Genomic DNA, 24555 nt, shown 5'->3' with positions numbered 1-24555 from the left:
AGTGTGTGCGACTTTATGTTCGTTTTGAGGTGCACGGTCACATATTGTTTGATGCTGTACAGCTGTTCAGTCACTGCAGTTGGTACACATTAATATAGATCTATACATATCATCTGTCAGTCTAACAATGTTTTAAACGGAATAGAAGTTATTTAGATTTAAACTCTACTTTTGTTAAAGTGGAAATTTGTGTGGTGTTGACATTTATAATGCATTTCTGCAACTACGTACGTAGAAACTGGCGAGAAAACACAGAAAGCTTTCAAATATTTGTAATTGTAATCTTTCACCATCTAAAATTGTGATTGTGTGGAGTTCAGAACATGCGGAATGCATTATACTGTACATGTACGTATCCACATGTTCTCAAACCTTTTCGTTTGTTACAAACATCACCGGAAATCTGTGTGATATCGCATGTGGCATTCCAACAAAATTATCAAAAGTGTGTGTACAGGTATCTATACAGGTACAATAAATGATTGTCGTAATCGTTCTGAGGAAATCATAGGAATTTTGATGCGCGATAGCTGATGGGACATCTTTTGTAACTCGATATAAAACGATTTTAGGTTTGTTCACTCTGTTCAAAATTTCAAATTAGATTTACAACATGGAAGTATTTCTTGCACTTTATGAGAAGCATTAAGCCCTGAATACAATATACCTAATGTCACCCATTTAGAATCTACATGTACTTCCGCCCATATTTGTTCTACACCCTTACTCTATAGTTGGGAGGAAGGAAGCATGCTCATAGATTCTGTGCGATGATAACAATTTATACAGGAAATGCCTTGTCCTTGCTGTGCTTCTGAATGATGCATACAATGTGCTTTTATATCACCTTCTTTTACCGTTTTTACTCTATTTTTTTCAAAATTAACCAAATAATTGTTTTGTTTTCATTGAATAGTTTTCTCTCATTTTTCCTTGAAATGTCTATTTTTATCATTGTCCATTGTACAGTTTACCACTGAATCATGGGCCTCTTTGGCAACAATATTGTGGCTTTCAAGGGCCAGAACTATGATCAGCTGCGAAAGACTGCCCAGTCTAACGGGACCTTGTTTGAGGACCCAGAATTCCTTGCTGCTGACTCGTCCCTCTCCCACAAGCAAATGTCACCAGGCCGCATCAAGTGGAAGCGACCTGGGGTAGGAAATCCTATTCTGCAGTGCAAGGCTTAAAATGACAATTAGGCATATCCTTGCTTGCTCATTTATGCAAAGTTGACAATCAGGGGCCCGTTTCATAAAACTTGTCATCTGTGACATGTTGTCATAGATGTGACAAGCTACTGAAATCCTTTCATCTGATTGGCTGAGAGCAAATTTGCCATAGAAATGTGGCAGTTGTCACTGATGACAAGTTTTATGAAACGGGCCCCAGGTCTGTGTTATACAATTCGTATACCTCTCGTTGAGCCATGGAGAATGAACCAAAAAAAAAAAACAGATAGGAAAGTGAAGGGATGTATGTATCACACATGTACATCTGCATGGTATCTTATCTTTCACATTCGTGTGGAAGACTATTGAAAATGAAGACACTGAACATCATGGAAGGATAGTACCCGTTTCATTTGCATGTACCGTTTGTCCCCCCTTCCCCCCCCCCCTCCCCCCCCCCCCCCCACAAAAAAAAAAATACAATGGGACCCTCTGCAATGATAACTTTAAAAATAGGGAATCAATCCAAATACAATTTCAGGGTATGAAACTATAAATCATTACCCACATCTTGCAGAAAACCCCATCCGATTTGCCTCAGCGGTCAAAGGGAAATGAGAAGTTTTGTGAAGCATGTCAGGAATCCCTTCCCTCCAAGTTCTGTCCATTGTGTTCACACATTATGCAGTTCCAAGAGCATCCAAGTACTAAACTTGAAAGAATCATACTCATGACATGGTTTACAACGATCCATATTTATTTTCTGTGTGACCACTTAACCAAATTGAATCCCAGGGTTTTCTGCAAACGTAGCTCAGGTGTTTATATTCTAAGGCCCTGAAGTAGCATTTAGACAGTTAATCACATTGGAAGATATCAATACACGTGAAAATCAGATTGTAATTTTTTGGGGACATATTGTATAGAGACTAGGGTATCTTTAGGTATCTTCCCTAAAATCACTACCCATTGTTAAGAATACGTGTTTCATGAGGACCATTTTCTTCGATCCCCGCCCCACCCCCCCCCCCTTAAAAAGCATACCAAATACGAAGTACCCCTACCAGCATCTGTTTCATTCATCAGATGCCATGAGAAATGATTTCCACAGCAACCATGCTGGCTGTGTCATAATTTTCTCATCTTCTCTTCATGATCATCCCAGTATTAAAAGGAACCCTTTTTTATCAGTATGTCTCCACTGTAGACGAACGTCCAGAATTGTTCTCTGACATATTATAAAGTCTGTCCAAGTCCACACGCTCACTATCAAAGTTTTCCCTTGTGGACCTCAACAGAAAAGATGCATTTCATAGTAAATTATTGACTCAACTACTCTGAAAATGTGCTATGTCTACACAATTCTTGGCAGTATCACAAATGCTACATGTACCATGTATCAATGGGTGCCGGTACTTTTTTTTTCAGAAAACAATTGGTGGCAAAGTAAAGAGAGGGGAAATATGAATTCATTCGGAGGCCATCCATCCATGAGACAGGAAACTCTGTTGTTTGATTTGGTTTTGGTTTGGTTTATTTCTGCATTTTCTTTCTCCAAATACAATTATGAATGAAAACAGAGTGAAACAGAGTATGCAAAAAGAGAGAGAGTTTAACTTACGAATCAATACAAGAAATATCATTTTCGTAACAACATCAGTTTGTAGTAACATATGAATCAAAATAATATAGTAAGGCATATTACTGTATCTATGAACAAAGGAGAAATCAATACCGGGGACCGTCATCATAAGCAGAGCTTGACGTTGACGTGGATGAGGCCCTACACCGTATGTTCCCCCCCCCCCCCCCAAAAAAAAAAAAAAAAATTACAACGGAGCCCTACGCAATGATATCTTTAAAAATATTGCATTAATCTAAATACAAATTCAGGGTGTGAAACTATAACTCATTGCCCACATCTTGCAGAAAACCCCATTCGATTTGCTTCAGTGGTCAAAGAGAAATGAGGAATTTTGTAGAGGATGTTTGGAATCTCTTTTGTCCAAGTTCTGTCTATTGTTCACACACAAAATCATCGAAGTGCAAACTTGGAAGAATCAGACTCATGGCATGCTTTACTACAATCCCCATTTCTCTGTGACCGCTTAACCAAATCGAATGGGGATTTCTGCAAAATAGAGCTAAGATGTTATATTTTAAGACCCTGAAGTAGCATTGGAAAAAAAAAAAAATCATATTGGATGTTATTATTGCGAAAATCTGATTGTAATTTTTGTGGGACATACTGCAGTATGTCCCTCAAAAATTACAATCCAATTTTCGAATTGATAATATCCAAAATGATCGACCTGTCTAAGTGCTACTTCGGGCCCTTAAAATATAACACCTTAGCTCTATTTTTCAGAAAATCTCATTCAATTTGGTTAAGCGGTCACAGAGAAATGTAGATTGTTGTAAAGCATGTCATGAGTCTAATTTATCCATTTTTAGCAATTCAATGCTCTAGCGCGTGAATAATAGACAGAACTTTGACAAAAGAGATTCCCGACATTCTCTACAAAATTGCTCATTTCTCTTTGACCACTGAAGCAAATCGAATGGGGTTTTCTGTAAGATGTGGGCAATGAGTTATAGTTTCCTACCCTGAATTTGTTTTTAGATTGATTCACTATTTTTATGCCTCCGCCACGAAGTGGTGCCGGAGGCATTATGTTTTCGGGTTGTCCGTCCGTCCGTCCTTCCGTCCGTCCGTCCGTCCTTCCGTCCGTCCGTCCTTCCGTCCGTCCGTAATGAATTTTGTGGACAGGGTAACTACCAAAACCTTTTGAGGTATCCTAATGAAACTTGGCATGTATGTGTATTAGGGGGTGAAGTTGTGCCTCTCAACTTTTGGGTGCACATGCTCAAGGTCAAAGGTCAAAAGGTCAAGGTCAAATGCTTAAAATTTTACTATTTCCCCCATATCTATGCAATGCCTGAAGATATTTTCTTGAAACTTAGTGTATACATGTACTACCCAATTAAGATTCTCTGGTGAAAGTTTGGGGTCATGAGGTCAAAAGGTCAAAGGTCAAAAGGTCAAGTAAAATGTTAAAATTTCACTTTTTTCTCTGTATCTTGGAAATTGTTCAAGGTATCTTCATGGAACATAGTGTATATGCATCTACTGACTGGCAGTGGTTATCTAGGGAATTTAGGGTTCATGGGGTCAAAGGTCAAAGGTCAAGGGCAATACTTCAAAATCTTACTATTTTCCTTATATTTATGCAATGCCAGCAGGATATTTTTTTTTAAGACTTGATGTATGCATGTCTAACCCAATAGAGATTCTCTGGGATTTTTTTTTTTGCCAAGAAGGTCAAAGGTCAAAAGGTCAAAGATCAAGTGAAAGTGCTGAACTTACTTTTTTCTCCATATCTCAGAAGTGGCTCAAGTTATCTTGAAACTTAGTACATGCTGAATTTATGTATATTCTGCCTGACAGTGCTTCTCTTATAAATCAAAGGCCAGATGAAAATGATAACAATTTACTGTTCAATACAGAAATTGCGCTTTTTCTCCATACCTTGAAAATTACTCAGTGCATAAACTTATGAAATGGTCAAAGTCAAGTTAAAGTTCTTAAATCCCCAAATACATGCTCTCCTATTCATCCAATTAAACATAAGTCAAGGAAGGTAAACATTCAATACATTTGTGACAAACATGTCATTGTAATATTTTGCCAATTTTGTGAAAATGTAATCACACATTGTCCACATGTACTATAGACCTATTAGGAGAATCATGCATTATGGCGGAGGCATACCAGTCGCCATAGCGACATTTCTAGTTAAAGATATCATCGTGGGGGGTCCCGTTGTAATTCTTTTTGGGGGGACATACTGTATATATAAGAAATACGAATATAATACAACACCAATTATTAATGTACTCATAAAACTCAATCGTGATACACTAACCACATTTTGCTAAAGAAAGAAGAAAATATGATAATATTTTTTTATAATATTGTGTGTATGGAATTATAGTGTATGCACATAGTTATCGCCAGGCGTGATACATATTATCATTATGATGTACATGTACCATCTATTGTTATTTTGCTCATAAATCGGTTTGTTCAAGGCAGATGTCTCTTTTCCTGAATTGTGGATGTCACATCTCATCTCTTGGCTGTGAGAGATTTGTTCGTTGGTTTGTTCTTTCACTTTTTCTTGTAACAACATGTTCACGTTCACATTACAAAATTCTGTCATCTTTAGTATCAGAATATTTGTGCAAGGTTTCATTACCTGGGGCATTTTGGCATTTTACAGCTGTGATATTTCAGATCTTCTTTAAGAAACTACAACACTATTCATCAACAGAAAAAAGAAGAAGAATGAAATAAGAAGATCAGTGTGATGAAATCATGTATACATGGTACATCCCTAGCATGTGCCATGATTTACAGTAATTTCAGTCTAGATTTGCTCATTGAAGCTCGCATCAGTATATGTGTATATGTTTGTTTCAAAAAGGATCAGACACATACATGTACAAGTATAGTACATTCTCGTATAAAACGGTAGGGTACAATGTACTTTTACTTGAGAGTCCTCTATACGTGTACAGTGTACGTGTATGACTGCATTTGCTTCACTTTACATGAGTTTAATAATAACACTTTATGAAGAGTTTTACCGGTAATTAGAAAATTGGCTAAGTGTCGTATAGGCCCTACAGCTAAAGTCTCCCACTTATTTTACCCCGGAAGTGCGTAATTGGCCCTAGAAAGAAATAGAAACCTTGAAGTGTGAGCGCGGTATTAGAAGTTGAACGGAAGTGGCACCAGAAGTTGCGCTGAAGACATTTTTTTTTTAAAATTATTATCATTTTGCTTCTTAGCTCATGAAACCCAGAAGTGCCCCCCGGCCCCCACTTTCGAAAACGTTCCGCCGGCGGTGAGGTGTACTGTACATTGAATGTGTGGCAGAGTTTAACATTTGTTTGTTTTAACAATATTTTGCTTTAACAATGTTTGTTTTAATACCAGATTGACATTTTTATTTTGTAGATCATGTACACTACATTGTAGGTGTTGATTTCACACTTTATTGCTTAGTGTTGTATTCAGAAATGTGTACCCCCTTTTTTTTTGCATACTCGCATCTCATCTTCCTTGCATCTTATCCTGATAAACTGAACTTTCATCTTTGCAGGAATTGTGTGCCAACCCCCATCTCGTGCTGGATGGCACAAAGAGTGGAGATGTAACCCAGGGTCAACTGGGAAACTGCTGGTTTGTTGCCGCAACTGCCAGTCTTGCTCAGGAGAAAGAGTTGTGGGACAAGGTATGTGCACATGGCTTAAAGGGTGTGTGCAGTTCAGGTCGAGGTGAAGATTTAACTTTTAACGGTTTGCAAGATATTCAAAGACCACTCTTTGAGATGTCAAAGAGCATACAGTTCTAAGGGGTATCAAAAGTTTATTCGATGAAAATCGGTTTTGAGATGGCTGAGATATCTAAAAACAAGGTGAAACAAAGAGATCCCAATGAAGTTGTGGCATGTCGCCTATTATTATTAGCCTTTTTTTGGATATCTCAGCCATTTGAAAACTAACTTTCATCAAATAAACGTTGAATCTTTCTTAAAATTACATGCCCTTTCATATTTCATAGGAGGCTTTTCATTATCTCACTTAGGAATGTTCAAAACATGAATCCCTACCTCAACCATTACTGTACAGCCCCTTTAAATATTGCAAAGATCTACTTGTAGGTTTTCTTGTGACTACACTATATATCTCCATGGGCCATTTATAAACCTCTTAGGCAGACCACGGTGAAGAAAATGAATTCAAATATACAGTATGCGTACGCCTACTTGTACAATAACTTTGTGTGCACATGATATTGAAAAAGTATGTAATAATCTAATAAATATTTGTGTTTTCCATAGGGATTATAGCCTTGATGCTGCAACCAAGTTAAAGACTGATCATCATTCTTGCTTTCTTCCTAACATGATGACACATATGATTTGTTAATGCAAATTGCATTGCTTTGAAAATGGGAAATTCTAATTCTACATCAAAGAAGAACAAAAAAAAATGCTCGTGGATTTGAACTGACAAAGAACAGTGCGATAGGGTCCAGAGTCCTTCGATAGCAATTACAGCTACGCGGAGTGGTTCTTAATGTCTCTATGGCTGAAGAATGAGTTTTGATGTGAATGTGCAACTGTTAATAGCCTTGATATCAAAGCTGCACCCTCACTCATTAAGGGTGAACATCCCCTGCCGGCAAGGATGAAAGAAGTGACTTAGACGTGTGCTGAGCGTTTCAGTCTTCTCTAAAAAACTGTTGGTCAGTCGGGCCACTATCATCCGCTAACAAATTACTGTACAAAATCATATTGAGAGTAAATACATTTAACCTATTTATTTACCAAGGACTCTGACCCTCCTTTGCCAAACACTTAGTACTCATAAAGAAAAAAGAAAAACAAGAATGACACATACAACACACACTTTTTTTGGTTTTTCAGTAATCTTTCCTTAGTTTCTATAATTTCACATAGCAACAACATTCATCTCGATGTAAACACAATATGCAATCGGTTTAAATGTTTGGTTGAAGAGAATTTTAAAAATCAAATAAAATACACACACACACACACAAATGAATAAAGATATTGATCAATGAAATATATTGATTATGTAGGCCATAGTAAAAGTGACATACAGCTGTACACACTTTTTTTAGCATATTTCCTTGAAATGCTTTCTTTCAGTTGTTCAGTTAATAGACAGCATTATCAGAATTATATAAAAAAAGAATTATTTCCTGACATCCCCTCCTCTCCTTAAAAGCTGAATAACAAACGTGGATCTATATATCGTGTGGCAAGGTTGTTGTTGTTTTTTCACCCTTTGCATTTTAGTAGATCAGATTGTGTATGGAGGTGACTGTATCAAATGCCTTGAATATTGCAACGTCTCTGCAGTTGGTGTAATAAAATGGCATAGTATATTACAAACAGTGGTATTTATACATAAGTTTTAGTTTTACAGCCTCATAGAGCATTATTATTAGTTATCTGTTATCTGTTAGTGTAAAAAATGTCAACCATTTGAAGTGATATAAGGATTCAAAACGACCAGCGATTCAGGAAAAAGAAAAGAGTCCCTATTCCACAATATGTGACAGTTGCTACAAACTTTAAACCAGCAATCAGTTTGCTGCACTGTGTATTTTCTTTGAGAGTCCAACTGAACCGAAATGTTCATCTCTCTGCGATGCACTGCCATTATGAATTGGAATGATAATAATAAGTCTTTGGATCCTTTCACATACAGTACAACTATACAGTGGATGATTTTTGTTGACTTAACCCAAATTTTACATGACAATATTGTTCCATGTTATGAAGACCAGTGGGCCTAGAGAAGGTATGAAATGTGACCCTGCATCTCAAAATCAACAAAAAGTTGCGAGATATGGATTTTTAGGTAAGGGCAGATTCTGAAAGAGCAGACTCTAAACTTTAAAGTGATGTATAGCTCAATTGAAATAGACTCTCCTAACCTATCTAAATATTGGAAAGAAAAACACACACTCTGGTAAATTGTGAATCAAGAAAAGAGGCTCTGAAGTTCAGGGTCTATTCAAGCACTTAATCTTTACCAAACCGTGTTAGCCTCGCGATGAATGGGACAAAAAAAAAGCAGGATGTAAACCATCGGAGCAACAGCAATGAGGAGATTATCGGATTAGGCTGAAATAAAATATTCTCCATTTACACATTCTGTCCATGATTAATGCCAACTTTCAAAGCAGTAGCGTTATCCCTTGAAAAATTATTAGACTTGAAAATAAAGCTTGTTGAATTAGGGTTATCAAGAAATGAAAAGGGGCCTCTAAGACATACCTGATCTCACTACTCTACAAAAAAACATATATATATATATATATATATATATATATATATATATGATGCCAAACTTGAAAATAATGTAGAAGAAGGGTGCATGTAGCTCTTTCTGAAAATATGAAAAAGTCAGTATTGACTTGGTTGACTCGTTTTACCTTTTTTGAATCCTCACGTAAAATCAAGGGGTGCAACTTTTTGTTTGTTTTGTGGTGTACGGTCACAAATGAACAAAATATCTTTTTTAAGTCTCTCATGAAAGCTGTCTGTGTACATGAAAATAGCATTACGAAGTTGGGGGGAGGTGGGAAGACCAGCAAGGAATAATACAAAGGATCAGTGCTCAAAGTCAAGTTGCCATACCATTAGTGCTCAGTTTGAGAACATTTTCATAAGACCAGTCATTACCACACTCTGGCAATGAGTTGCATTTTAACAGTGTATTGATGACTCAGTGAAAGAACTATACATTGTAAGTGGTTCAGGTGAAATATTCTTTTTTCTTGTTTTTTATAGTGGCTAGCATTGCTTCATTGATTCTTTTTGCAAACAGAGTCTTCTGTATACATTCATGTATTCCAGCCTTCACTTTCTTACTTCCTACTTTTGTTGCATTTGTTGTCATTGTATTATCTTACCTCTTTATGCCTCCGCCCGAAGGGTGTCGGAAGCATTGTTTTCGGGTTGTCCGTCCGTCCGTACGTACGTCCGTCCTCATTCGTTTACGCGATAACTTGAGTAATGTTGAGTGGAATTTTACTAAACTTGGTCCAAATACAAAGTATGAGGGAATAATTAGGCCTACTTGAGTAAATTTTTGGTGAAATTGGCCAGAGGTCAAAGGTCAAGGTCAAATCATGAAATTGTATCCGTTTACGGGATAACTCAAGATGGATCAAGCAAATTTCACCAAACTTTGTCCGAGGATGACGTATGATGGGGCAATTAAGTAAGTAGTTTTTGAGTGAAGTTGGCAAGAGGTCAAAGGTCAAAACCAAATGCTAAAAATGTTGCTATTTCCCCCATATCCACATATGCAATGCCTGAAGGTATTTTCTTGAAACTTATTGTAGATATGTACTACTGAATAAAGATTCTCCAGAGAGAGTTTCAGGTCACGAGGTCAAAGTGCAACAGGTCAAAGGTCATGTGACAATGTTAAAATTTCCTATTTTTCCATGTCAAATGGTTCAAGGTATCTTCATGGAACTCGGTACATCCGTATGTACTGACTGGCAGGAATTATCTAGGGAATTTACTGGTCATGGGTCAAAAGTCAAGGGCAACCCCTCAAAATTTCACTATTTGCCCCATATACATGTTATGATTGCAGGATTTTTCTTGAAACTTAAAAATACATGTATTACCTAATAGAGATTTTCTGGGAAATTTCCTGCCGGAAGGTCAAAGGTCAAAAGGTCAAGGGTTAAGTGTCAAAAGCCACGCTAAAATGCAAATATATATATATACATATTATACTGAAAACACACTTTTTCTTCATATCTTGAAAATTACTCAATGCATAAACTTGTAAAAGGGTCAAAAGTCAAGTAAAATCTTCAAATCCCCAAATACATGTACCTGCACTCTTAGACAATATATAGCAAACCTAGTTCAAGTGAACATTCAACACATTCATGACAAACCTGTCTTTTCAATATTTTGCCAATTATGTGAAACTGTCATCACAAATTGTGAAGACATTGTACTATACACCTTTAGGAAAACCATGCATTATGGCGGAGGCATACCAGTCGCCATAGCTACATTTCTAGTTTATTCAAACTTCATGCTCTCATGGCTTACATGTAGGTTGTCCCCAATGCTAAGGATCAGGACTGGGATGAGGAGAACAAGGAGAAATATGCCGGCATCTTTCACTTCCGGTTTTGGCGCTTCGGGAAGTGGCAGGATGTGGTCATTGATGACCGCCTACCCTGCAACAACAACAACAAACTCATCTACACACATTCCGAGGAGGGAAACGAGTTCTGGAGTGCGCTGCTGGAAAAAGCATATGCAAAGTAAGCCATGAAACGTGAAATTGCGTGTCATATAAATTTATAGATTTTGTTTTTGTTTTTTTTTGTTTTTTCATTCATTCCTACAGGGAGTATGGATCCGCACGCGGGCGTACAGATTCGCACGCAGGCGTTCGGATCTGCGCGCGGGCGTTCAGATCCGCACGTGGGTGCACGACTACGCACGGGCGCGTACGGGGGCGCACGGAGCCACACGCACCCGTGAGAGGTCGCACGAACCTGCACGCAACCGCACGAAGCGGCCCCGTGCGCAATGCGTGCGGGAGGAACATAACTTAATGGTCTGACTGTAGTCAGTAGGTGGGCCCTGACTGAATAGTATTGTGAGCTCTATGTTGTTTGGGCCTCTGTCAGTTTGTAGTGACTGTGTTTCTTTTTGTAGGGGAACAAATGCTCTGCTATACATGTATGTGTCCAGCAGCAAGCTAAACATGTACAGTCTTTTCCTCTATAGGCATGGAGTCGCATGTTCACCCCACATGTGGAAGAGCCCAATACATCGTCATCCCACTTCGTTCCGTAAAAGGTCCCCTGGTATCCATTACATGATCCTTTTTATGACATCATTGCTGGGTCATTGCAGCCTGCATTCAGTTGACATAATATAGATTTATCATTACCATTTTTAGAAAGAAGTTTAGAGAAGGATTTTTGAGATTTGTGATGGCAGTGACACCATAACCTAAATCTGATAGTTGATGCAGTTATGATAAAAATTCTTAAAATGTGTCATGAAAAGCTGCCAAATTCTGATATTCCTTAACTTTCTTAAAAGTCTATGTGAATAAAACTTTCACTGTTCTTTTTGCTTGAGTCAGCGCTGTGTGTGTTGTCTTCTCATAAAGTCAACTATGGTATGAAGTTGTTTTCTATCAAAGGGGTTAAGATATACGTGTATCACATGACTTGTGCAGTGTTTGTCTTCCAGAGATTATGGTGAGCAGACATCAAGACTCTCTACCAGCATGTGCTCGAATAGCTATAGTTGAGACTTGAAATACCTTTGTGGGATGTTCTTTTTCGAAGATATTAAAGCATCTCTGAGTCACATGAACACATGGATGTCTTTGTCAGTTGGTTACATTTTTGACATATTGATGAGATACTTATAACACACATGAAATGAATATCTGCTTCAAGGTGCACTGAGCCCATATTGAATTGGCCACTACGATCCGCATATCATGTGACCGTGCATCTCAAAACCAACAAAAAGTCTCACCCCTTGATTTTACGTGAGGATTCAAAGAAGGTAAAATGCGTCAACCAGGTCAATTTTTAGTTTTCGATATTTTCTGACAAAGCTGTTCTTCTTCTACATTGTTCTTCAGTTTGGGATCATCAAAATGAATGGGAGAGGCAGTGGGATTTTGAGCAGTTTTTGGTAGTGTAGTGTGATCAGGTTAGTCTTGTAGAGGCTCCTTTTCATTTTTTGAAAATCCTTTGCACACTCTTCACTTTCAACTCTCATAACTTTTGAAAAGTCATTGCTACTGCTTCGAATGCTGACGTTAATCATGGACAGAATGTAGTGATGGAGTGTCTTAAATTTCAGCATAATGTGACCATTCCTTCATTATTGTTGCTATGGTGGTTTGCATCCTGTTTTTGTTCCATTCATCGCACAGCTAGCAAAGCTTAGTAAAAATTAAGCGCTTGAATAGATCCTGTACTTCAGAGCCTCTTTTTTTTCAGTTCACACCTTTCCAGAGTGTCTGTTTTCTTTCCAATATTTAGGTAGGTTAGGAGAGTCCATTTGAACTGAATTATACACCATTATTTAAAGTCTGCTCTTAATTAAACACTCATGTCTGGCGACTTTTTGTTGGTTTTGTGGTGCACGGTCACATATGAAGGCTTCGTTCTCATCGTTGTATTTCCATTGATTTTAATGGTTTAGACGTAATCACCATATTTGGTGAATGTTCTCCTCTCATATGCATGTTGCAGGATCTCTGGTTGCTATGAGAACCTCGATGGCGGCAACACGGCCGATGCCCTGGTGGACTTCACAGGGGGCGTGGCCGAGCAGATCAACCTCCAGGAGACGAGCTTTGTGGATAATTTGGAGAAACATAAAGAGCTTCACGAACAAATGAAGAAGTACAGCGATAGAAGGTTTCTCATGAGTGCCTCTATCAAGGTATGTCTTTGTTCCTATTTGATTTGACTGCCATTTTTTTAGGCCTGGTGAGACGATGTGAATTTCTCTCAAATACATAATTATGTGCCAATAAGAATTTTGAAAAATTATTGTCAAAAGAATGTAATAATCTCCCATTGCAGATATATGTTGGAAAAATCATTTTATTATGTCCTTTGCATTTTGAAGTGAAACAAAAGAAAATCTCAAAATAATGTCAGAATTGTACCATGTTATGCAGCAACGAATTTAGGGGGTCTTGTTTCAGACCATACAGTTGAATAAAGCTCATGATAAACTAGACATAGATATGTTGCAAATCTCTCAATGTCCCATAAAATGTTTAATGGGGGAGGAAGGAGGAAATAAAAGTAAAATATAATGCTTTGATATTCCACATGACATATTTTTATGTATCATTGAGCCCACCACATAAAATTATGTGTTATTGTCTGTATGTATTACATGATATATTTTGTATTGCTTTCTATGTTGGATGTATATTTATCACTCATAGGCCTCATTAGGCCGGCCGTCCGTGTGACGAGTGTGATTTTTTAATAAAGAATAAACTAAACTAAACTACTTTCCAAATATAAAGTGAAACTGAAAACTTACCAGAAACTTTGCTGATTTATCATTGTGACAGATTTGTTTGATCTGAGCTGCTTCAAACGTGGAGCAAACGTGTACATAATGTATAAGCTGTTTTTCGCAAATTTCGCGAATCGCAGTTGGACCGCGAATTCAACAACACGCGCTAGGGTAATAGTGCATTTACAATAGCCTCGGTGTCAATTTGCGAAAGCAACATCTCTCGAAAATGTCTGCCACAATGTTCGCGAAAATAACAGCTCAAACAGTAATCATGAATCACCTTTACTGGCATAGGGCAGACTTTCAAACTCTTTCTTAAATATTCACAGAAGGCATCTCAAATATCCAACTACATTATACCTTCTTGCACTGGGCAACCAAAAAGTTGTTATCATGCCGGTAACATGTATAGACATAATTGTATTGTATCCAGCCATTGATGGATTGAATTGAATGATTGATTAATTGATTAATTGATTGATTGATTGATTGATTAATTGATTGATTGATTGATTGAAATGGTTTTGATAATGTCATTGCAGCCAAATGCCAAAGTGGGATAATTTACATCAAATTAATTGAAACAAAATTAAGATAGCTTCAAAAACATCAAAAATACACAAAAACAACAAAATATCAATATATACATGAACAGGAACATTATTGATGAAATGAAGTAGATGATATGAATTCCTTTGTTAAATATGAAATATCGGCTAGGAAATTATGTGTGTTTTTTGTTGTTTTTTGTGTGTACCAGTCTCCAAACATATGCAAGAATTAATAGCAATGAACTGCAGACAAGACAACGCATACATCTGTTCATGACTTATTTTCCCTGCAGACCAAATCTGGGCATGGACTGTCCAGTTTCTCTGTCTTGACACCTTTAAACCGTCTGAAAATGATATTTCTTATCGCAGATTGGGCCAAATATTTGCACATCACTCCAGGTTATCCCAGCAATACAGGATAGTCAACATGATTGTAAACATTGGAAACACTGAATAGTGCAGTTGTCATGCATCACACGAAACATGGAGCAAAAATTGAGCACATGAGGTATAATATGCAAGCAGTATGTGGGGAGTAAAACTCTATGCCCAAGCAAAATTGATAGAAGCAGCAGTTTCATTTCCATGTCTTCGTGGCCAGTACATTGTGAAAGAGAAAATTAATAATGAGTATTCGATAGTGAAAATGCATGTAGTAATAATGTATCAATTTTCAAAACAAATAGGAAAAAAAGTAACATTTTTCAAATATTACGTACAGTCTAAACCTGAATCAAAACCTTTTCAAGGGAAGCAGAAAGAAGTGGCCTCAGTGGGCAGCTTCCTGCTGTAGAAAGTTTGGCAGCAATCGAGTGTGGTGGATGCATGTACACCGTAGTGAATGTGAACAAATACATTGTGTGAATATGTCAGGATGCATTATTAGTTTGCAGATGAACCCATGTATTACAGTTAAAAGACAGCTACAAACACGGTTTTCAGTCAAAGAAAAAGAGGTGATTATGAAACCAAGCAGTTTCTGTTGGTAACATGCATTTTTCTCACTTGACTGGCCCTGAATGAACACGTGTGGCCTCTTTTAATGCTGTTTCAAAATAACAATGGGTTGCAAGTTGTGTGGCTACTGTCCGCTTTAGACCAATGGCTGCCATGTGCAGGACCTTTTATACCATAATGATAATGCAAATGTACTTCTTGGGGGGGGGGGGGAGGATTTTCGGTGACTGCATAAATTAGATGGCAAGTAAGGACCGGTGGCATCTATAAAGACAGGTTTGACGGTACATAGCATGTGAGTTCTTTCAAACTTCTACGTCCAACTTGATTTCATCTATGTGTACCTTGCCTAAATGCATTATTTTTGCAGTATGTTATCAAATCCTCCGTCATGTCTGTCATTTCAACAGGTGACCAGTGCAGAGGAGATGGAGGCCAGAACTGATGTCGGCCTGGTCAAGGGCCATGCCTACAGTGTGACAGCGGTCAAGACTGTCAAGCTGGGTGAGTCCGGCTTGCTGAACCTCTTCAACAAAGAGAAGATGTATCTGGTGAGGCTGAGGAATCCATGGGGCAAAAAGGAGTGGACCGGCCCCTGGAGTGATGAGTAAGTTTAGATAATGCTGGTCCTAGACTGAAAACAGGTGCTACACATTGTACATTCTACTTTAGTCCAGAAACTTGCTTTTGCAATCATTTTGTGCCTTCACATTTAGTAGGCGTCCACACTTTTCTGTAAAGTTGCATACACTTATTGTCGGATGCATAGTGTGGCGAGAGTAGAATTGCATATTTATTGACAGGCATTGCAGTGAAGCTGTGAGAAAGGAATTTTTTGATTGGTCAAGATATTGTTTAGCCTGTATAGGACATCTAGCAGGCATCAGATGAAAACTTTCTAGAGATCTGCATTGGCATCAGTTGATTTGTAACGTATATGTGCATACATAGTTGTGCATGAAGCAGCAGAGAATGAAAAGCTACTTGTATCATCTCATAATTATTTTTTTTCTATATTTGCGATGTTTTGTTTTTTGTTTTGTTTTGTTTTGTTCAGGTCTCCTGAGTGGCAAAAGGTCAGTGAAAATCAGTGCAAGAGTCTTGGCATCGTTAATGAAGACGATGGAGAATTCTGGTAAGCCACTTACTGCATCTAGAATTTGTGTTGCTGTCCTTAATGCGCAAGTCGGTATTTCCAACCTGGCCTTCATAGACTTTTGCTATCTCAGAGAAGAAGATACTTCTCTCCCAATATTTAATCGTAGTTAACTTCAATATTTTCATCATGCTGACATGACCTAATGGAAAAATTGGGATCTACATTAAAGTCAAGGTCATACCATAATTCAGTAGAAAGATATTTGTAACCTTTAAAACCTGTCCTCAGTTTCAATTATAATGATTACTCCTTGTCTTTTGCTGAAGATCATTATTCTTATTGATACCCAGTGACCACACTAGTCCCCACATCATGGAGAAAGTCCCAGGCCACAGAACTTTCCCCTCCAACACTATAGTGTGGATGGTTACCGGGACCTGGAAATTCAGAGGGGAGAGTGACCGTGGGCTGTGATCGATAGCACCCAGTTGTATTCATCAAATATGCGCATGCGCAAAGTCCAGTCTCACGTGACAGGGCCCGCCCCAAGCAGGGAGATAAAGCCATGTTCAGACGCATTTCTAGTCGGAGTAAAATTTATGGCACAGCAATTAAAATTCCAGTTGAAACTTTTCTTACCACGACCCTGTGTCCACACGACTGTAGTGGGAAGAAACTCCGACCAATTTACCACGGCCTTCTTGGGGATCACCGTAAAGGTCGGTGTAACTTCAGGAAGTGGTAGCGCCGCGCACGTCGCGCCCATACGATTTTTTTTTTTTTTTTTTTTTTTTACCAGCGGCATTTGTCTTCTCTATTCTTGTTCATGAGAATTTCTGAGCGCTAGCTCTTTCGTCGCAGTTGATTAGGTTAGAATGTACTGCCTACGCACGTGTACTCGCAAAATGTCAACATTGCAATTGACCCCGGAAGTTTTACCTATTAAAGTCGCAAGGTATGAAAGGTCATAGATACTCCGAGGGATGATCCGCACGGGCAATTTACTTCGACCGGCTAGTCGTGGTAGCGAGATACTCCTGAAAAAACTTAGGAGTATCTTGGTCGGGGGAGGAGGTCTTGGGAAGTTCCCCCGACCGGAGGAAGTTACCACGACCTTGTTCAGACGGGCACTACTCCGACCTTTCCTGCGACCTTCCTCCGACCAAGCCTCCTCCGACCCTTCCTCCTAAGTTACTCCGACCAAAAACTGCCTTCGTCTGAACGCAGCTAGTGTTTCCTACATACATTTCCAACCGCCGTAAAAGAAATAATTGTAAATTAGGTGCTCGAAACAGATGTTAAAAGAAACAACAACAGCCATAGGCCTAATAGTCATAAATCTACATAATGCCACATCAACTAATCACATGATAGAAAATCTGAGTATACTGTTGTAGATGTAGAGAGCCAAAAGTTGCCTATATGCAGTTTAGTCTGTGACTAAAATGGGGTGACGCTACCTGAATCTACAATGTAGGTGCATGTAGCTTGATGTACTATGTAGGATGTATCCTATATTGTATACAATATGATATGAACACAAGAATGAGCTGCTTGTTCTGGCAACCTGGGAAGACGATGCTATGTGTGTGATTTGTAGCTTATACGATATGTTGTGGTCTATGAGGCCAATTCTTATAAGCACCCAGCCATGTGGCAGGAGATTCCAATGATTTCCTGTAGCCGGTGGCGTATCTAGGGGGGGGGGGGGAGGGGGGCACGTGCCCCGGGCGCCACTCCTTAAAGGCGCCAAAAACGGGAAAAAACGGGAAAAAAAAGAAGAAGAAGAAGAAGAAAAAGAAAAAAAGGGGGAAGAAAAAGAAGAAGAAGAAGAAGAAGAGAAAACCCTCGCCCGGACCGGTAAGGGGGGGGGGGAAGAAGGGGCGGCGGGGAGGGGGGGGGGGCAGAAAACCAAATCAAACAAGATAAAAACAAAACATGATGATGATGCGGACAAAATGACAATGTATTGTGTTCACATGTCATTTGCAATTTCTTTCGTTCTGAAGCGATCGTCGATTGGATCAAAGGAGGGCGCCAACGGTTTCGAACATGGGGGGGGGCGAAAAAATATCAAACAAGATAAGAACAAAACGTAATGATGACGCGCAAATATACAAATTTCGGCTCACTCGCTCGCACTAATTTAGAGTATTTTTTCAAGTCCTCTGTTTGTTGGTATAAATCATTATCTATAAGGCCGTCACTATATCATGATTATAATTGTAAGATTTGATAAGCAAAAAAAATGACAAGAATTCCATGTTTTGTAAGCTAAATACAAAATTTTCGGCTCGCTCGCTGCGTTCGCCCGCCAAAATGTATCAAAAAAAGAAAGATAAGAACAAAATGTGATGATGACGCGGAAATATACACATTTCGGCTCACTCGCGCGTACTAAGATGGAGTATTTTTTCAAGTCCTCAGTTTGTTGGTATAAATCGTATCTATAAGGCCGTCACTATATCTTGATTTTTTTAGCTCGCTCGCTGCGCTCGCTCGCCCAAATCTATCAAAAAAAAAAGAAGAAGATAAGAACAAAACATGATGATGACGCGGAAATATACAAATTTCGGCTCACTCGCGCGTAGTAATTTAGAGTATTTTTTCAAGTTCTCGGTTTGTTGGTATAAATCGTTAGGTTATTTATTAGGCCGTCACTATATCTTGATTAGAATTGTAAGATTTAATAAGCAAAAAATGCCAAGAATTCCATGTTTTGTAAGCTGAAATACAACAAATTTTCGGCTCGCTCGCCAAAATTTGTCACAAAAAAGAAGATAAGAACAGAACGTGATGATGACGCGGAAATATACAAATTTCGGCTCCCTCGCGCGTACTAAGTTGGAGTATTTTAGTTTGTAGGTATAAATCATTATCTATAAGGCCGTCATAATATCTTGATTAGAATTGTAAGATTTAGTAAGCAAAAAATGACAAGAATTCCATGTTTTGTAAGCTGAAATACAAAAATATTCCGCTCGCTCGTTGCGCTCGCTCGCTAAAATTTATCACACTTTATTACATTTTATTTTAAATCACTTTCAAAAAAGCCCTTTTAAGAGCTTGAAAAAGCATATATTATGAAAAAGCATGAAGTCCCTGCCGGGATGGGGTTGGGGTTTAACACTTTTGCAGAAATTAGGGGCGTAGATTTATGCGCTTGCCCCGGGCGCCGTTTTCCCTAGATACGCCCCTGTAACGGTCGTAAAAGTGTGCAATGCCCTGAACGGAGTTACACTGTGTTTCCTGTTACCAAGAAGCTACAATATGTGAGCAATCCATGAATTGATACAGCACTATTGAAACAGTGACAACAAAAACAACTAGAGGAGCACTTGGAGAGTGTAGACCTCCGCCAAGCAGCTTATTTCCACCCATGTATATACACACATGCTTATTTGATTTCCCAATGATCCTAAGTCTACCCAAAAAGATTTAAAATGTCTTTGAGTCTACATTATCTTAACCCTAACTAGGCCGGGCTATTTAGGTAGATGATAGAGCTGGGGGGGGGGGGGGGGAGGGGGCTCCAGATCTCGACCGTCGACCCAGCAATCACGATGAAAATTGGCACACACATTGCCTGTGACGTAGTCTAAAATACTATGAAGTTTATTTTTCCAAAAGAAATTATAATTTATGCTATTGTGCTAATTTATGAATAGTACGATGCATGAAATCAGACTATTTGGTATAAATCACTAAATAAAGCTCAAAACAGGCACATTTTTTATTTAAATATTCTTTTTAGTGTCCTTAGCAAATGTAAGAGAAACAAAATTGTGCCATCAGAAAAAAATTCTTAAGTATTTTATTGTTTTTTTAATTTCTTATGAAAATATGTTATTAATTGATTTTAATTAATAAAACCCCCAAAATAATCATGCTTTTATGAAAATTGCCTGAAAGCACAGTTTGCATTGAATTTGTACATGAATTCACGGTTTTTAGCAATTTTGGGTCTGACATGAATGTTCATATTTATGCGTAACTTCAGAACCGCGTGCCTGGGCGTTGCAAATTAGGTGTCACTGTCAAGAGATGCGGGAGCCTAAAAAAAAAAAGTCATGAAACATCGCGGCGATAGCTTCTTGCAATGGCGATATATCGCACGGAACGTGCCTAGTTAGGGTTAATAGGCCTGCCTGGCATACCTTAAGCTCACACAAAGTGCATGCATGCATACCTCAAATATGCATACCTTGAACTCCCTTATAAGTTGGCCCTATTTGCCAATGATCATCTTTAAAAAAAGGAGGAAAAATCCTCGTTCTGGGCAGTGATCCCAATAACTACCACAATCTGTTTCTTGTGTCATCGACAGCAGCTGCTTTTCCTATAAGTTTCATCCAAATCCGTTCACAACATATTTGAGTTATTTTGCAAACAGACTACCTAACAAGCCAATGCTAGCAAAAGCATAACCTCCTCGACAGAAGCAATAATGGCACCAAGAACAAAAACAACAACAGATAAAATAGTAGTGCCCTGCAGCAACGGAAACAAAGCTACATGTACAGCTTCTTTCAGTTATCACAACTACCAGCTATACATAATATCATGGAAAACTTTGTGGATAGATTTATAGTATTTGTTACATTGTAAATATTTTTGCCTCCCTTCAGATATGTGATATCCTGGAGACTAGTAATTGTTATTATTATTATCATTACTATTTAATCATTCATTTGGCATTTCAGTTTCACTAGTTGTTGACAATTTTTGCTGTGGCTAAGTAAGATGAACCAGGAAGGATTATGATGTATTTGAAATGCCTTTTTCTGCATCCAAGATGAAACAGTTGCATAAACAACTAGGTGTAGATGTACTCTCTGTTTTGTTCTCCAGTTGTAAAGTGTAGCATTTCTCCATTTTTATGTTTCGATCATTTTCTTTTTCTCGCATAGATGAAATCCGATAACCATGTGTCAAGGCTGGACCCCACAATAATGTCTTTCTGTAAAATATTATTTGAGTTTGCAGTTTCATCAGTGCAGATTTTCATTTTTTATTTGTTGCCATTTATTAAGAAATACTATTCTGTCTTCCTTACGGTTTAATATTATATGTGATTTACAACATTCAGTGTGTTTCTTGTCTTGTATCAACACTGTGAAAACATCGGTGTTAGATTTAACACCATGGGTGATAAATCTAACTCCGATCAAGCTTCAACAGAGGACCACACCCATAGGTGTAGAAAATGTATTGTGAAGGTGTTAAAAAGTGTTCACCTGGCACTTCGTGGTGTTAATTTGACACTGTGGCTGGTGATATTTGTGACACTGCGCTAGAGTTAAAACAATAATGACACCGCATGGTGTTGATTTGATATTGGTGGTGTTAAGTTCAATGGTATAACACCCGTCAATCTTCAATAGGAGACCACACCAACTGGTGTTACAGTGGTGTAAGAATGTGTTGACACATTTTTTTTCAAAAATCAAGTACTTTATCGGAAAATTCTTTATCGTCTTGTTGAAGTTCAAAATTAACAAGAAGTGCAGTAACTAAGAAACTATTCAAAAAACAATTTTATATTTTGAAATGACACCCGGGGGTGTTAATCTAACACCATGAATGAGCACCGGATATTTAACACCAGCTCGGTGTTTCATATTTAAAGGACAAGTTCACCTTCATTAACATAAGGATTGAGAGAATGTAGCAATATCAGTAGAACACATCATTGAAAGTTTGACGAAAATCGGACAATCCGTTCAAAAGTTATGAATTTTTGAAGTTTTTGTGCAGTAACCGCTGGATGAGAAGACTACTGCAGTGTGTGAATAACTGAGATGTCACATGCGTACAACAATGTAAGGAAAATATAAAGAGAATTTCACAAAATTTCATCTTTTGAAAAAAGTACACATTCCCCCGACTCGTTACCGACAAATGTTATGGGTAATATTATTCCCCCTGCCTTTAGAAAGAGGCAAGTCAAGTGCTCTTTTATTATGCGAAAAAAGTGAAAATATGTTGAATTTTCTTTACATTTTCTTTATACTGTTGTACGCATATGACTCACAAGCTGTAGTAGTCTCCTCATCCAGCGGTTCCAACACAAAAATTTTAAAAATTCATAACTTTTGCATCGATTGTCCAATTTTCCTCAAACTTTCACTGATGTGTTCTACTAATATTGCTGCATTCTCTCAATCCTTATGTTTATGAAGGTGAACTTGTCCTTTAACACCGGACTTTTTGCAGTGAAGGGATTCAGTGACAGTGACATTAATTGTGATAGATTTTTTGACAGTATGATGCATGCACTGAGAGAACTTTTGTAAGAAACGACTAAAGCATTCAAGAGAAAGGGTTGATACAACTCATAAGTGCTATCGAATTCTTACCCAAGTATATACGTAGATTTCTTTATCAAAGTGAAGTTTGACCTGGCGGTTAGTTTTGATCCCCTTGTAAATGTGCTTTAGGAAATGTGCTTTAGTGCAAGAAACATTTCAGATGAACCAGATATGACCCTTGTATTGAAGATTGCTTTGTACTATGTTTGTTTTTTGTGTATGTATGTGCATGTGCGTATTTCTAATTCTCTGCAAAACAGTGTTTTCATTGAAAGGACATGTACACTATAGTGTAGGTCATCCTTCAAGATACAGTGGACTCCCGTTATAACGAAGTCCTCGGAACCGGCACTTTTCTTCATAACCAAACAAATAAACAATAAAAAAAAAAACGTAGAGCTGATAATATTACGGTCTTAATTCTTACTTCGTTGTAACCGAATTTTGTTATAACCGTGTTCGTTATAACAGGAGAGCACTGTATAAGAGAGATAACAATCAACTAAAGATCTCCAGGTCAAATTGGGTGGAAATTATCAATAGGAACAAGCAACAGCAAACCTTGACAGTGTGATGCTCCACCTTGCTCTGCTCACTCCAGGATGCCCTTTGATTAGTTCTGCTCCCACTTCACAACTCTGGTCATCTGCCGTATGCCCAACCAAGCTTTTTTCAGCCTCGACCGCACCTGGCACGAGACGCTGCTCCTCAGCCAGTGGAAGTTCAATTCCAACGCTGTGCAGAACCGTGCTGGTGGCTGCATCAAGAACAAGGACACTTTCCTGCAGAACCCACAGGTATGCTCTCATCTCCATCCCTCTGATTTTATTTCCCCTTCTTCTTCATTATTTCTAATGATGCTCAATCTCTTCATTGTGTTTTACAGTTTGTGTCAACAGCTCAAATTTCTGTCTTCTATAATACGCTACAGGATCATATTGATACACCCAGGGCTGTCAACTAGGTTGTTTTGGTAGTCATTATTTAAAATATTGTTTTTCTTTATCAAAATGGAATCCCATTTTCTTTGCTCATTTTTCCACTAATAAAGGATATTAATAGGATTTTTTTTTTCTGAAGGAAAAATATCCTTTTTTCAAGTCTTTTGTAGTGTGCTCATTATGTACATGTTTCCTCTTCATTATTTTTCACCAAGTATCTCAGTTTTCCAAGTTTGTTTTTGTCTGTGCAACAGTGTTTTTTTTTCTTTTTTTTTAACCTGCAGAGGTTGACAGTACTGTGCATCATAAACAAATCTGTGTTACTTTTTCCATAAATTTGATTATTCTGGTAATTGTGATTCTAGAGAGTGTACTCTTTTGCATCATGGTTATGAAGGAAATTACAATAAAAGTCTGAGTAGATAGAAATAATAGGAATAAGTGGATCTCTTAGTGCAGACTGTGACATGATAGGACCACCTGTAAAATGTCTAGGGAAGTTAAATGCAAATGGCATTGTACAATTATAGAGACGTTAGGGAAAAAGCAACAAAGAACTATATGTGGCCTTGCATCACAAAACCAACAAAAAGTTGCACCCTTGATTTTACGTGAGGACTCAAAAAAAGGTGAAATGGGTCAACCAAGTCAATCTTGAGTTTTTCATATTTTCTGAAAGAGCTATTCTTCTATATTATCCCTGAGTTTGGGATCATAAAATTAATGGGAACGAGTGTTTTCAACAGTTTTTCTACAACTTTTTTTTTTTGTAGAGTAGTGTGATCAAGTATGTCATAGAGGCCTCTTTTCATTTCTTGAAAATCCTTTGCACACCCTTCACTTTCAACTCTAATAACTT

The 24555-nt window shown here is 38.0% G+C and overlaps 1 pseudogene; it reads left to right on the top strand.

The window, feature by feature from the left end:
• The first annotated feature begins 983 nt into the window (after positions 1 to 983).
• Positions 984 to 24555, top strand: part of LOC139724464 (calpain-5-like) — a 30021-nt pseudogene continuing 6449 nt past the window's right edge.

This window comes from Diadema antillarum, unplaced genomic scaffold (assembly GCF_040938485.1).
Source record: "Diadema antillarum isolate AM-2024a unplaced genomic scaffold, OU_Dant_1.0 scf00000215, whole genome shotgun sequence".
Classification (NCBI taxonomy): Eukaryota; Metazoa; Echinodermata; class Echinoidea; order Diadematoida; family Diadematidae; genus Diadema; species Diadema antillarum.
Note: the sequence above shows the minus strand (reverse complement) of the source record. Positions and strands in the feature narration are given on the sequence as shown.